Genomic DNA, 16,785 nt, shown 5'->3' on the forward strand with positions numbered 1-16,785 from the left:
TGGAGCCAGCCACCTCTGTGGTGCGTGGAGGACAGCACAACTGGGCCGGGCGCACCATCCACCATCATCCCCTCATGGCAGCAGAGGAGCTCCCACACCTCCCACCGCATGCATGAACTCCCTCCCTCCCACCACCAGGAGGCAGGCAATGGTGGACAGACACCAGCCCTCCTACCACTCCATCCCCTCTCCCTCCCCCCTGGAGCCACGGGCTCAGTCCTGCTGGTCTCCACCAAAGCGCACAAAGAGATAGGAGTCAGAGACAGACACAAAGAGAAACATAGAGGGTCAGGGTGGTGGAGCAATGAGAAGCCCTGGTACCCGGGAACAGCGCTGTCCCGAGACCCTTGGCGTTAATGATCCTTCCACAGGTTCACCTACAGAAACCTTGTTACAACTTTTACTTCCTCTAGATAGTCAAGTTTGATCATCTTCTCGGCGCACCACCGGGGCTGTGACCAACTCCAGCGGCGCCAATCCAAGGACCTCACTAAATCATCCAATCAGTAGTAGCGATGGGTGGTGTGTACAAAGGGCAGGGACTTAACTAACATGAGCTTATGACCCGCACCTACTGGGAATTCCTCATTCGTGGGGAATAATTGCAATCTCCAGTCCCTATCATGAATGGGGTTCACTGGATTACCCGGACCTGTCGGCCAAGAGTAAACACATGCTGATCCATTCAGTGTAGCACGCATGCAGCCACGGACATCTAAGGGCATCACAGACCTGTTATTGCTCAATCTCTTGTGGCTGAAAGCCACTTGTCCCTCTAAGAAGTTGGAGACAACCGCACTGGGCTGCATAACTAATTAGCATGGTGGAGTCTCGTTTGTTATCAGAATTAACCAGTCAAATCGCTCCACCAACTAAGAACAGCCATGCACCACCACCCACAGAATTGAGAAAGAGCTATCAATCTGTCAATCCTTTCCGTGTCCGGGCCGGGTGAGGTTTCCTGTGTTGAGTCAAATTAAGCCACAAGCTCCACTCTTGGTGGTGCCCTTCCATCAATTCCTTTAAGTTTCAGCTTAGCAATCATACTCCCCCCGGAACCCAAAGACTTTGATTTCCCTGAAGCTCTCCAGCGAGTCATGGGAATAATGCCGCCAGATTGCTAGTTGGCATCATTTATGATCAAAACTATGTTATCTGATCATCTTCGAACCTCCAACTTTCGTTCTTAATTAATGAAAACATTCTTGGCAAATGCTTTTGTTTTCATTCGTCTTGTGTTGGTCCAAGAATTTCACCTCTAGCGGCACAATACGAATGCCCCCAGCCATCCCTCTTAATCATGGCCCCAGTTTCGAAAACCAGCAAAATAGAACCGGAGTCTTATTCCATTACTCCTAGCTGAAGTATTCAGGTGACTGGCCTGCTTTGAACACTCTAATTTTTTCAAAGTAAACACCGGGACACTCAGTTAAGAGCATCGAGGGAGTGTCAAGAGGCAGGGGCTGGGACAGGTGATAGCTCACCTCGAGGCGGACTACCAGCCCAATCCCATGATCCAACTATGAGCTTTTTAACTGCAGCAACTTTAATATACACTATTGGAGCTGGAATTACCACGGCTGCTGGCACCAGACTTGCCTCCAATAGATCCTAGTTAAAGTGTACTCATTCTGATTACAGGGCCTCGAAAAAGTCCTGTATTGTTATCTTTCATCACTACCTCCCCAATTTGGGAGTGGGTAATTTGCACGCCTGCTGCCTTCCTTGGATGTGGTAACCATTTTACAAGCTCCTTCTCCGGAATCGAACCCTGATTCCCAATTACCCGTGACCACCATGGTATGCACAGATAATACCATTGAAAGTTGATAGGGCAGACATTCGAATGTCATGTCACCACCACGAGGGCACGCAATAGGCCCGAGTTTATCCAGAGTCACCAAAGCTGCTGGGCCAAGACCCAGATTGGTTTTGGTTTAATAAATGCACGCATCCCTGGAGGTCAGTGCTTGTCAGCATGTATTAGCTCCAGAATTACCACAGTTATCCAAGTAATGGTGGAGCGATCAAAGGAACCATAACTGATTTAATGAGCCATTTGCAGTTTCACTGTAGCGTCCATGTGCACCAAGACTTGCATGGCTTAATCTTTGAGACAAGCATATGCTACTGGCAAGATCAACCAGATAGGAACACCTCGATGGGCGGGCAGAGAGGAGGGGCTGGAGCCCACATCTCTGCCAACAGGAGGGTCCCTCTACCCATGGAGGGGGCACCCTGGGTGCTGGTCGTGGACCAGCAACCATGACCTCGGAGGGCCGCAGGCTGGCACAGTGTGCTTCAGCGCTCATAGACAGAGAAAAGTGGGAGAGAGCCCCCCCATGCTTCAGCCATGCATGGATGCCAGGGGTGGCGGCTGTGTCACAGAACTCCTTTGCCTCAGCCTGGCTCATTGGTCTCATCTAGACTTGTGCCCTGAGGGGCACAGAGTGCTCCACACCTCCACCTGTACCTCGCTCCCAGGGTGGAGAAGCTCAACCTGCAAGCCGTGATCCACAGAGCCATGCCACAGGGGCCCTCCACCTGTGGGAGTCAGTCAGCCCGATTGATCAATGGATAGTGGGTAAGGGCACCTCGATCCCATGCGGACATCTGGGGGGACATCACCCAGGGCTGGGACATGGACTCTGATGGGACACCCTGTCTTCCCTCTCCCTGAGCTGGGACCCAGACTGGGGCACTCAGACTCATGCATTTCAATGGGATGCCCCATTGTCCTTCAACTCTCAAAGGCTGCAAAATCGTGCCAAATCAGCCCTTCCAAGGCACGTACCTGCAGGGTGCGATGGCCCCAGGGAACTCCCCTCAGCCGCTGAGGGGGAGAACTGCTCTCATATGGACTTCCAGCTGGGAGGAAGAGGCCTGTGAGGGTGCCTCAACCCCGTGCAGACACCAGGCAGGATGTTCTCCCCAGGGGCAGGGACCAGGACTTGCACTTTGACAAGATGCCCCATCATCCCTTAACTCCTGGAGGCTGCCAAATCATGTCAGATCACAGATGCCCACCAGGCGATCAGCGGAGAAAATCTGCAGGGTGCTACCAGCCCCGCAGATCTCCTCTCAGCTGCTGAGGAGCAGATCTGCACTCATACAGACTTCTGGCTGGGAGGAAGAGGCCTGTGAGGGTGCCTTGACCCCACACAGACACCTGGCAGGACATTCTCCAGCGGGGCTGGAACCCAGACTTGCACTCTGACAAGACACCCTGTCATCTCTTAACTCTTGGAGGCTGCCAAATTGTCCCAGATCACGCATGCCCACTGGGGGATCTGGGGAGCGAACCTGTAGGGTGCAACCACCCCTGTGGAACTCCCCTTGGCCACAGAGGGGAAGGTACACTCTCATACAGACTTCCAAGTCCTCCTCCTTTCTGATTCAGGGCTACTTTGAATGCATTTGAGAGCAGGATAGGGTCGGATGCCTCTGCCTTGCCAGGAGTTCTCCGGGCCTGCAGGCCTCCGCACGAAGCTCCCTTAAGGACTTCCATAAGGGCCTACCATGGTGGCCCTCTCCTTCGACCCTGCAGAGAGACCTCTTTACCTGGCCATGGCCTAAGGTTTGCCTTAGGGATCCCACCACCTCCATGTACCCTGCAGGCTGCTAGGCCATGCCATAGCCCTGTGCCCTTGGAGCCTCTCAGGGGGACCTCCCTCTGATCTAGGCCACCCACGTGGAACTACCCTCAGCCATCAATGGGCAGGCAGGCTCTCATCGGGACTTCCACCTCTCTATCCTTTCAGGTCCAGAGCACCACAGTCCCCGTCTCCTGCATATCCCCTGCAGGCTGCCAAACTGTGCTGTGTCCCAATGCCCTTGGAGCCTCACAGGGGGGCCTCCCTCCGATCCAGGCCACCCTCATGGAACTCCCCTCAGCTGCCGAGGGGCAGGCACTCTCTCATTGGGACTTCCACATCCCCCTCCTTTCAGGTCCAGAACACAACAGTCCCCATCTCCCACAAATCCCCTGCAGGCTGCCAAACCATGTCATGTCCCTGTGCCCTCCAAGTCTCTCAGGGGGACCTCCCTCCAATCCAGGCCACCCTCACAGAAATTCCCACAGCTGCCGAGGGGCAGGTACATTCACATCGGTACTTCCACATCCCCGTTCTTTCCGGTCCAGAGCACCACAGTCCCCGCCTCCCACATATCCCTGCATGCTGCCAAACTGTGCAGTGTCCCCATGCCCTTGGATCCTCTCAGGGGGACTTCCCTCTGATCCCGGCTAACCACACAGAACTCCCCTTGGCCGCTGAGGGGCAGGCATGCTGTCATCGGGACTTCCACGTCCCCCTCCTTTCCCATCCAGAGCACCACAGTCCCCATCTCCAGGATATCCCCCTGCAGGCTGCCAAGCCATGCCCTGTCCCCGTGCCCTCAGAGCCTCTTAGGGGGACCTCCCTCTCATTCCAGCTGCCCCTGTGAAGCTCCCCTCAGCTGCTGAGGGCCAGGCATGCTCTCATTGGGACTTTCACATCCCCCTCCTTTCCAGTCCAGAGCACCACAGTCCCTGTCTACCGCATATCCACTGCAGGCTGCCAAACTGCGTCATGTCCCTGTGCCCTCGGAGCCTTTCAGGGGGACCTCCTACTGATCCCGGCCACCCTTGTGGAGCTCCCCTCGGCTGATGAGGGGCAGGCACCCTGTCATTGGGATTTCCACATCCCCCTCCTTTCAGGTCCAGAGACATTCTGGCAACTTTGAGACATTTCTGGGACACTGTCGGGTACCGGGCAAGGTCATATGCCTTCCCCCTGCCTGGCAGGAGTACTCCTGGCCCTGCAGCCTTGCACCAGATGCTCCCTTGGCGATTTCCATCCCACTAGGGGGCACGATTCGGACCCTCCCACACAGGAGGGAGTGCTCCCTGCCCAGCAGCTTTCCATCTCTATCCCCCTTCCGGACTTCCATCCAGGAGGGGGCCGTGGTCCAGACCCCCCTTACCCAAGGCGGCAGCTCTCCCAGCCTGGCCATGTTCTGCCTTTCTCTCCCTTAAGGACTTCTATCAGGAGGGACCCCCTCATGGCTTCCACCTCTACCCAGACAGGAGAGGTCTTTTCCCAGGTTACATAACTCCTGGAAGAAATACCACGAATAACAACCCAGCCAATATACAGAAAATGTATTACTTAGTGCCTCGGCTATTCAGCCTTCAAAGCGTAAAAAGCACATTATTAACATGACCAATATATACAGATAAAATTAACAAAACACACCCACTGTTAATTAAATTAAATTAAATTACATATTTCCACTCGCAATCCTTGTTTAACCCTAGTGGTACCAATGTGTTAAACTTTAAAATATGTGAAGTTTCTTTTTTACAAAGTTTAGTATTTAAACTAACAAGTTCACCCAGAGATACCTCACCTTTTCCAAAACACAACCCTGAATACAATCAAGGTTAGAACCATGAAAATAAAAAAAAAAATGACTACCTAAAGGACTATCCATTTTAACATTTTTTATATCTCTAAGGTGTTCTTGAAAGCGTACTTTGAAACTTCTACTAGTTTCACCAATATAATATTTATTACAACTACACTTTAAAGCGTATAGAACCCCACAAGTGTTACATTTAAAATGACCCTTTACAGAAAAATAACATCCATTAATATATTTAAAATAACTTACCACATTTTTACATACAGTACATTTGCCACATTGCATAGTACCTACAGGTGTTGACATATTCATGCTAATTCCTACAATAGGTAATTCAAAATGGTTATGTTCTACCATGTCTCCTAAATTTCTTGCCCTCTTATAAAAAAATTGTAACCTTTTGGGCAATAATGAATACAATTCCTTATCTCTAAATAACATAGGCCAAAACTGTTGTGCCATATTAACAACTTTGTTACTGATGACATTAAAAGTAGTTACAAAGAAACCATCATTAATACTTGTTCCATCATTGCCTATATAGGAACTAAAAGTATTATCAGGCTAAAATAAGCCATATCCCTGTTATCAATTTGAGTATTGGGCCACCTTAATTCCATTATTTTAGCTTTAGCCTCTACAACTAACCTGGTATCATAACCCCTATGAAGAAACACTTTTTAAGATTCCAACATTTCCTTATTAAATACTTTATCTATATTACAAAGTCTATGTATTCTTAAAATTTCATTGTATGGTAAAACTTTTTTTAAATGTTCTGGATGACAACTGCTTCCATATAGGAATTGAATTCTCTGTTCAAATGTATTATATAACCCAGTATTTAGTTGATTAAGCTTAATATCCAAAAATTAACTTCCATCCCCAACTGAATACTATCAAATTGTAGGCCCATAGTATTTGTTTGTAAGTCTTCCACAAAATGAGAGGCCATATCCATGGGGCCTTCACATAAAAAAATAAGATCATCTATAAATCTTAAATAAAACAAAACCTGTGACCCATAAAAACTATGATGGTATATATTGTCAAACTCAAATTTGCCCATAACCAAATTGGCATACATGGGGGCAAAGGCCGCCCCCATCGCAATTCCTTGTAGTTGATGGAAAACTTCCCCATTAAAAGTTAAAAAATTATTTGTTAAGCAAAATAAAACCAAATCAATCAAAAAGCATGACATAGGGGAATCACCTAAAAAATGTGACAAAGCCTGAATACCAACATTATGTTTAATTCCATCTAAATCCCTTTATTTTAGTCAAAAATCTTGACTATCTCTCACATATGATGGCAATCTTAAAACATATTTTTTCAAACCTTCATGCAAAAAAGTGCTAATAGATTTGAAAAAATACTTTTCAGCAGAAACAATAGGCCTCCCAGTCAGATTGTAAATGCTCTTGTGAGTCTTGGGTAAGCAGTAGAAAACAGCAAGACTGCTATTTTCTACACAACTTTTTTTTGTAACATCATGAGAAGAAAAATAACCTAAACGTTGGCCCTTATCAAGTAATAACAGATACCTATCAATAGCTTTAAAATAACATTCAATATTGCATTTTTCATAGACATTACTATAATTTAAGCGCCTGTAGCACATATCTAAATATTGCACAAAATTCAAAACCACAATTTGATTACCTTTATCAGATGGCTTTACAACAAAATTTCTGTCATTACAAAATTTACAAAATTCTATCCATTGTTGTTTATCTAAATTAAAACAAATGTTAGATTTATTACACATTAACATATCATAGTGCTTTTCTACCTCAAAATTAATTGTAGAAATATAGCTCTGTTGGATGTATTAGTATATGGGGAAATAAAACAACTTTTAGCCTTAATTGCACTAGTGTCAAGGCTAGTATACGTATTAGCAGCATCATCATAACTATACAATCAGTAGAATTATCTAAAGCAGATGTACATGAGTAAAACGAATCATCAGAAACAATTTCAGAGTATACACAATTACCACTATTAACATTTTTATTCTTATTATTAAAAAAATGTATCAAATGCAACTTTCTACCTAACAAGAAAATCTCACTTTTTAAAATATGCAATCTAGGAAGAGCGGTGGGTATGAATTTCAAACCCAAACGCAATACTGACCTCACAACATCAGAAACCACAGCATTAAATAAATTCAACAACAAGGAGTCATTTATAACAAATTGACCATCATTTCCATCACTATTTTTGTTAAATTGTCCCTTTTGATTGTCATTGGCATTTCTATATTGTCCTCAGTCACTTCTGTTCTGTTTACCATGAAAGTTATTCGCAGGTTTACTATTAGTCCATTGATTGTCGTTCCGAAACCTGTTATTAAAGTCTGGAACATTTCCGGCCTCTGGCAAACCGGGAAAGTCTTCCTGTTCCCCAGTGATATTAGAATTTTGCTCAGCCCCATCAGGAAGAGCAAAAGAAACAGTAGAAGAAGCAGAGCTGTTATTTAAACTGCTGTTATTTATTTTCCTTGACAAAGAGCGTTTATTATTGTGTTTATAAAGAAAAGCCTGATCTAATTTACAGTCTTTAGTGTCTCTTGTAATTTTAAAACTTTTTCGTTCTATGAGACTGTGTTCCATTTCTTATAGCATCACATTAATATCTTTTAACATTTCATCCAGTTTGGAACAAGAAACAAATTGTTGCGATTTCGTACTCACCGCCAAAATCTCTTCCTTAAGCTTCCGTTTTTTTAAGGTGGTCTCGATCAATGAGAATACAGATCCATTCAAGAGAGCAATTATGGGCTGCTGCAATCCACCTTTTGCAGAAAGCCAGATCCTCAGGGCTTTTCGTATCAAAGGGGGTAGTAGGTGATTTAGCAGCTCGCAACCCGCTAGGAGAAATATTTAAGTCCAAGTAGCGTTGTAAATATAAAATGTTAAAATGTGTGCTAGTCTCCTTACATAGTAAACACTCTAATTTTTCCCTTAAATTACAGGCTTCTGCAGGTAAAGATGAAACAGTAGACACACCCATGGCACCAAACGGATCAGAACACCGACGGTTCCACTCACCCATAAAATGATTCCACACGCTACTCAATGTAGTAGTGCCAAGGTCCGTCTGTTGCATATTAAGCCCATTAGAGACACCATCACTGGACCTGGAACTCTTATGCAATGATTGAACCACATACTGTTCCATGGATCTCTGACTTGAGTCCAGATGGTCTTCTCTAAATAAACGAGGAACATTACTGGCAGGGTCCATAGACATTAATACTGATACCACAAACAGAAAAATGAAAAAGAAATACCACAAATAACAACCCAGCCAATATACAGAAAATTTATTACTTAGCGCCTCGGCTATTCAGCCTTCAAAGAGTAAAAAACACATTATTAACATGACAAATATATACAGATAAAATTAACAAAACACACCCACTGTTAATTAAATTAAATTAAATTACATATTTCCACTCACAATCCTTGTTTAACCCTAGTGGTTCCAATGTGTTAAACTTTAAAATATATGAAGTTTCTTTTTTACGAAGTTTAGTATTTAAACTAACAAGTTCACCCAGAGATACCTCAACCTTTTCCAAAACACAACCCTGAAAATCAAAAAACGACTACCTAAAGGACTATCCATTTTAACGTTTTTTATATCTCTAAGGTGTTCCTGAAAGCATACTTTGAAACTTCTACTAGTTTCACCAATATAATATTTATTATAACTACACTTTAAAGCATATAGAACCCCACAAGTGTTACATTTACAATTACCCTTTACAGAAGAATAACATCCATTAATATATTTAAAATAATTTATCACATTTTTACATACAGAACATTTGCCACATTGCACAGTACCTACAGGTGTTGACATAGTCCTGCTAATTCCCACAATAGGTAATTCAAAATGGTTATGTACTACCATGTCTCCTAAATTAAGTTTTTTTTGATTTTCATGGTTCTAACCCTGATTGTATTCAGGGTTGTGTTTTGGAAAAGGTTGAGGTATCCCTGGGTGAACTTGTTAGTTTAAATGCTAAACTTCGTAAAAAAGAAACTTCATATATTTTAAAGTTTAACACATTGGAACCACTAGGGTTAAACAAAGATTGTGAGTGGAAATATGTAATTTAATTTAATTTAATTAACAGTGGGTGTGTTTTGTTAATTTTATCTGTATATATTGGTCATGTTAATAATGTGGTTTTTACTCTTTGAAGGCTAAATAGCTGAGGCGCTAAGTAATACATTTTCTGTATATTGGCTGGGTTGTTATTCGTGGTATTTCTTCTTCATTTTTCTGTTTGTGGTATCAGTACATAACTCCTGGAGGCTGCCAAATCATAATGTGTCAACCCTGCCCTCAGAGCTTCTCAGGGGAGCTTCCCTCTGATCCTTTCAGCCTTGTGGAACTCTGCTGGCCGTGAGGCCTTTGCCAGACCCTCATCCAGACTTCTGTGATGCCGGTTCTCCCCTTTGGCCTCCACCTAGGGCTTTCAAACACGCACAGGATATGGCCCCAGATCCTGGCATCTCGACCCATTTCATCTCGCCCCTCTGTCTAACTCCTCGGTGGCACCAGGTGCCAACAAACTTACTTAATTTTGTGCCTTCTGGCACATACCCCTTGCCTCCTGAGTGATGCCATTCACAGGGTGGCATCCCCGCAGTGCCGGGTGAAGGACCAGATGCTGACCCAGCACCCGCAGATACTCCCAGGTGTGAGATGTGTTGGCGGCCATATCTCTGCACCCCTGAGAGCTGGGAGGATGGGCTCGCAGACCTGGCTTCTGGGGACTGCCCTTGGTATACCCCTACTGTCAGCTGACTCCCCCCACCGGACACGGTCATGAGACACCACGGCAGCCATATCTCTGCACCTCCTGGGGCCCGGGAGGATAGGATTGCAGACCTGCCTTCTGGGGGTGGTCCTCAGCATGCCTGTGCTGTTGGCCGACTCCCCCTGCTGGACCCGGGTGTGCGACACCACGGTGGCCATATCTCCACACTCCTAGGGCCTAGGAGGATGGGATCACAAACCTAGCTTCCAGGGACAGCCCATAGCATGACTGCACTGTTGGCCAACTCCCCCCGCTGGGCCCAGGTGCGAGACACCACAGCGGCCATATCTCCGCACCCCTGGGACCTGGGAGGACAGGATCATGGACCTGGCTTCCAGGGGTAGCCCTCAGCATGCCCTCACAGTCAGCTGACTCCCCTGGCTGGACCCAAGTGTGAGACACCATGGTGGCCAAATCTCCACACCACTGGGGCCTGGGAGGATGGGATCGCAGACCTGACTTCCAGGGGCGGCCGACAGCATTCCCGCACTGTCGGCCAACTCCACTAGCCAGACCTGGGCACAAAACACCATGGTGGCCATATCTCCACACGCCTGGGCCTGGGAGGATGGGATCGCAGACCTGGCTTCCAGGGGTGGCCCTCGGCATGCCTGGGCTGTCGGCTAACTCCCCCGGCCAGACCCAGGCACTTGACACCATGGCAGCCGTATCTCCGCACACTTGGGAGGATGGGATCACAGACCTGGCTTCAGGGGTCAGCCAACTCTCCTGACCACTGCCCCGACTCACCTTGGGGGACCCCGCTGCATCCTTGTCCCCTGAAGGCTGCCAAACCATGCTGTGTCATATGTTTTCTCAGAGCCTCTCCATGGAGCTTCAGTCCAATCCAAGCCAACCTTGCAGAACTCCCCTCGGCCACTGAGGGGCAGGCCCCCCTCTCATCGGGACTTCCAAGCCCCCCTACTTTCTGGTCCAGGGCACCATAGTCCCCATCTCCCACATATCCCCTGGAGACTACCAAGCCTTTCTGTGACCCTGTGCCCTTGGAGCCTCTCAGGGGAACCTCCCTCTGATCCAGGCCATCCTTGCAGAGCTCCCCTCAGCCGTCAAGGGGCAGTTATGCTCTCATCAGGACTTCCATGTCCCCCTCCTTTCTCGTCCAGAGCACCACAGTCCCAGTCTCCCACATATCCCCTGCAAACTGCCAAACCGTGCCATGTCCCCGTGCCTTTGAACTCTCTTAGGGGGACTTCCCTCTGATCATGGGTGGCCTTGCAGAACTCCCCTCACCCGCCGAAGGGCAGGTCCACGCTCATCAGGACTTCCATGTCCCCCTGCTCTCCTGTTCAGAGCAATTCCGGGGACTTGGTGATTTTTTGGGGATGCAGTCATGTACCGGGTGAGATTATATGCCTTCCCCCTGCCTGGCAGGAGATCTCCAGGCCCCGCAGATGCCCACTGCTTGCTTCCTTATGGATGTCCATTGTGGGGGCCTCTGCCTGACCCTGCTCACCTGGGGAGTATCTCTCCAGGCCCCTCCGCCCTCCGCTCCCTTAAGGACTTCCATTGTGGGGTCTCCACCTGACCCCGCTCACCTGGGCAGGAGCACTCCTGGTCCTGCAGCCTTCCACCAGATGTTCCCTTGAGGTCTTCTGTCCCACTGGGGGCATGATACAGACCCTCCCACCCAGGAGGGAACGCTTCCTACCCTGCCACTTTCCACCTCTCTCCTCCTTCCAGACTTCCATCTTGGAGGGGGTATGAGGCGGCAGCTCTCCCAGCTTGGCCGTTTTCCATTTCTCTCTCCCTTAAAGACTTCCATCAGGAGGGACCCCTCATGGCTTCCACTTCTACACAGGCAGGAGAGCTCTTTTCCTGGGTTGCATAACTCCTGGAGGCTGCCAAATCGTAATGTCAACTCTGCCCTTGGAGCCCCTCAGGTGAGCTTCCCACTGATGCTTCACAACCTTGTGGAACTCTGCTGCACCGTGAGACCTCAGCCAGACCCTCATCAAGACTTCTGTGTGCCCCTGCTCTCCCGTCCAGAGCACCTCCTGGGACTTTGCGATATTTTGGGAATGCTGTCTTAAGGACTTCCATCAGGAGGGACCCCCCTCATGGCTTCCACTTCTACCCAGGTAGGAGAGCTCTTTTCCCGTGTTACATACCATATTTCTTTGTAAATAAGACCTAATCAGACAATAAGGCCTAGCATGGTTTTCCAGGATGGTCATCATATAAGCCCTACCCCAAAAATAAGCTCCAGTTAAGGTCATCAACAACACACAATGGACATGTTGAATTATAAAATAATATTATTGACACCTGTTGACTGAGGTTATTGTACTCTGCTCACCATTTTCAGACCTTTCGGACACCCAACTTCTTCTCTTTGCAGAAAGTTGTAAGATTCTTTCCCTGGGAGTCCTCCAGGATTCATACTGTACCCTAATCATCACTGACACTTGACGGTTGAGATCCTTGGCCCATAAACACTGACAGGTGTACTTTGATCGGTCAAAGTGCAGACAATGTGGGTTAAGCACCCACACTTGACTATGAATGGCTGTGGTTGTGCCTTGTCTTCTTAACTGGTGCCATTTTGTGTTGCTACTCTGGTCTCGTAAGTCTTCAATTAACCCCACCCAGACAAGATGAGTGCAAAAAGAAAGAGCTATTCCATCAAGTACAAGAAAGGAATCATGGAGGAGGATTCCTGGGGAAGTAATCTGATGGCTTTTTGCAAAGATAAGTTAGATCTCTGAATGGTCCGAAAATGGCATGCAGCGTACGATAACCTCAGTCAACAGGCTTGAAGAGGGAAATGCTAAGAAGTGCAAGTGTGGATTAGGTCAACAACCATTATTTCCTGAGCTGGAAGACATCATTTGTGAGTGGATTGCTAACATGAGAGTAAAGGCTTTGGTTGTGTGCTGGGCTGATATTCAAGCATTTGCCCTTGCAATGACACCACAGTTAGAAATATCCCCAGAAGAATTCAAAGCATCACAACATTGGTTGGATGGCTTCCTTCAGTGATATGAACTGTCTCTAAGAAGATTGACAATACTGTTCAAGCTGGAAGATACTGAAGTTATTAAACGCGCACTTGCATTCAAGTCCTTTGTTGATGGCATCGACTTTTCTAAATACCAACTCTCCAACATGATTGCTATGGATGAAACTGCAGGGTTTATGGGCCAAGGATGCCTTCCTCCTGACTAGCAGGAGCACTCCTGGCCCCATAGCCTTTCCTCCAGATGCTCCCTTAAGGACTTCCATTGTGGAGGTCTCTGCCTAACCCCACTCACCAGGGCATGAGCACTCCTGGCCTTGCAGTCTTTTGCCAGACGCTCCCTTGAGGACTTCCGTCCCACTGGGGCCACAATCTGGACTCTCTCACCCAGGAGGGAGCGCTCCCTGCCTGGTAGCCTTCCCCCTCTCTCCCCCTTCCAGACTTCCACTGGGATGGACTCCCTCTCCTCGCTTCCACTTCTACCTGGGCGGAGGTGCTCTTTTCCTGGGTTACATAACTCCTGGAGGCTTCCAAATCATAATGCGTCAACCCTGCCCTCAGAGCCTCTCAGGGGAGCTTCCCTCCAATCCTTCCCAGCCTTGTGGAACTCTGCTGGTATGTGAGGCCTCAGCCAGACCCTCATCCAGACTCCCACGATGCCAGTTCTCCCCTTTGCCCTCCACCTATGGCTTTCAAACTCACACAGGATATGGGCCCGGGTCCCAGCATCTCGGCCCATTTCGTTTCGCACCTCAGTCTCACTCCTCAGTGGAGCTAGGCACCGACAACTATGCTTCACTTTGAGCCTTCTGGCACGTGCCCCCTTGCCTCATGAGTGATGTTATTCACAGAGCGGCAGCCCCGCAGTGCCGGATGAAGGACTGGAGGCTGACCCGATGCCTGAGGATGTTCCCGGGCGTGAGACGCCATGGCGGCAGTATCTCCGCACTCCTTGGGGCTGGGAAGACAAGATCACAGTGGCAACGCTTGGCACGCCCACACTATTGGCCAACTCACTCTGCCATATATGGGTGCTAGATGCCACAGCAGCTGTATCTCCACACCCCTGGGACCTGGGAGGATAGAATCACAGACCTGGCTTCTGGAGGTGGCCCTCAGCACGCCTGCACTGTCGGCCAACTCCCCCCACCAGACCCAGGTGCGAGAAGCCATGGTGGCCATATCTCTGCACCCCTGGGGCTTTGGAGGATGGGATCACAGACCTAGCTTTTAGGGGTCAGCCAACTCTTCTGGCCACTGCCCCTGACTCACCACGGGGGACACTGCTGCATCCATGTCCCCTGCAGGCTGCCAAACCATGCTGTGTCACCTGTGCCCTCAGAGCCTCTCCATGGAGCTTCAGTCCGATCCCAGCTGGACTCGTGGAACTCCCCTTGGCCACCGAGGGCAGGCCCACTCTTATCGGGACTTCCACATCCTCCTCCCTTCAATTCCAGAGCACCACAGTCCCCGTCTCTCGCATATCTCTTGCAGGCTGCCAAACTGTGCCGTGTCCCTGTGCCCTCGTAGCCTCTCAGGGTGACCTCCCTCTGATCCAGGCTGCCCTTGCAGAGCTCCCCTCAGCCACTGAGGGGCAGACACGCTCTCATTGGGACTTCTGAGACCCCTCATTTCTGGTCCAGGGCACCACAGTCCCCATCTCCCGCATATCCTCTGCAGGCTGCGAAGCCATGCCGTGTCCCCATCCCTCGGAGCCTCTCAGGCAAACATCCCTCTGATCCAGGCTGCCCTCATGGAGCTCCCCTTGGCCACTGAGGGGCAGGCACGCTCTCATCGGGACTTCCATGTCCCCCTCCTTTCTGGTTCCAGAGCACCACAGTCTCCATCTCCCGCATATCCCATGCAGGTTGCCAAATCATGCCATGTCCCCATGCCCTCGGACCCTCTCAGGGGGACTTCCCTCCGATTGTGGGTGACTTTGTGAATCTCCCCTCACCCACTGAGGGGCAGGTCCACCCTCTTCAAGACTTCCTTGTACTCCTGCTCTCCCATCCAGAGCAACTCCAGGGACTTGGTGATTTTTCGGGGATACAGTCATGTACCGGGTGAGGTTGGACACCTTCCTCCTGCCTGGCAGGAGCTCTCCTGGCCCTGCAGATGCCCACCACTTTCTCCCTTATGGATGTTCATTGTGGGGGCCTCCGTCTGACCCTGCTCACCCAGGGAGTAGCTCTCCGAGCCCTGCAGCCCTCCACCCTGTGCTCCCTTGAGGACATCCATTGTGGGGTCTCCAGCTGACCCTGCTCACCTGGACAAGAGCACTCCTGGCCCAGCAGCCTTACACCAGATGTTCCCTTGAGGTCTTCCATCCCACTGAGGGGCACAATCTGGACCCTCTCACCCAGGAGGGAGCGTTCCCTACCTGGCCACTTTCCACATCTCTCCCCTTTATGGACTTCTATCCTGGAGGGGAGAATGGTCCAGACTCCCTCACCCAGGCAGCAGCTCTCTCCCAGCCCGGCCATTTTCCATCTCTCCCTCTCCCTTAAGGACTTCCACCGGGAGAGACCCTCTTATGGCTTCCACTTCTACACAGGTTGGAGAGCTCTTTTTCCGGGTTACATAACTCCTGGAAGCTGCCAAATTGTAATGTGTCAACTCTGCCCTTGGAACCCCACAGGGGAGCTTCCCACAGATCCTTCCCAGCCTTGTGGAACTCTGCTTGGCCATGAGGTCTCAGCCAGACCCTCATCAATACTTCCGTGTGCCCTTACTCTCCCATCCAGAGCACCTCCTGGAACTTTCCAATATTTCGGGGACGTTGTCTTAATGACTTCCATCAGGATGGACCCCCTCATGGCTTCCACTTCCCGGGTTACATACTGTGTTTCTTTGTAAATAAGACCTAAGCAGAGAATAAGGCCTAGCATTGTTTTCCAGGGTGGTCATGATATAAGCTCTACCCCAAAAATAAGCCCCAGTTAAGATAGTCAACAACACATGACGGACATGTTGAATTATAAAATAATATTATTGACACGCATTGACTGAGGTTATCATAATCTGCTCACCATTTTTGGATCATTCAGACACCCAACTTCTTCTCTTTGCAGAAAGTCATAAGATTCTTTCCCTGGGAGTCCTCCACAAGTCTTACTGTAACCCTAATCGTCACTCACACTTGACAGTTGAGATCCTTAGCCCATAAACACTGGCAGGTGTACTTTGATCGGTCAAAGTGCAGACAACACCCGTAAAGCGGGCACACTTTATAATGAACAGCTGTGGTTGTGCCTTCTCTTCTTAACTGGCACCATTTTGTGTTGCTACTCCGGTCTCGTAAATCTTCAATTAACACCCACCCAGACAAGATGAGTTCAAAAAGAAAGTGCTATTCCGTCGAGTACAAGAAAGGAATCGTAGAGGACTCCCAGGGAAAGAATCTGACGGCTTTCTGCAAAGAGAAGAAGTAAGATCTCCAAATGGTCCGAAAATGGTGCCCAGTGTACGATAACCTCAGTCAACAGGCTGACCAGGGAAATGCTAAGAATTGCAAGTGTGGATCAGGTCGGCAACCATTATTTCCTGAGCTGGAAGATAT

General features: G+C 48.8%; 1 protein-coding gene across 1 annotated transcript in view; it reads right to left on the minus strand.

The window, feature by feature from the left end:
• Positions 1–16,785, minus strand: part of LOC122790656 (solute carrier family 22 member 6-B-like) — a 496,093-nt gene that overhangs the window by 268,936 nt on the left and 210,372 nt on the right. The gene's annotated exons all lie outside the window — the stretch shown is intronic.

This window comes from Protopterus annectens, chromosome 1.part2, assembly GCF_019279795.1.
Source record: "Protopterus annectens isolate FY-2018-M chromosome 1.part2, PAN1.0, whole genome shotgun sequence".
NCBI lineage: Eukaryota > Metazoa > Chordata > Ceratodontiformes > Protopteridae > Protopterus > Protopterus annectens.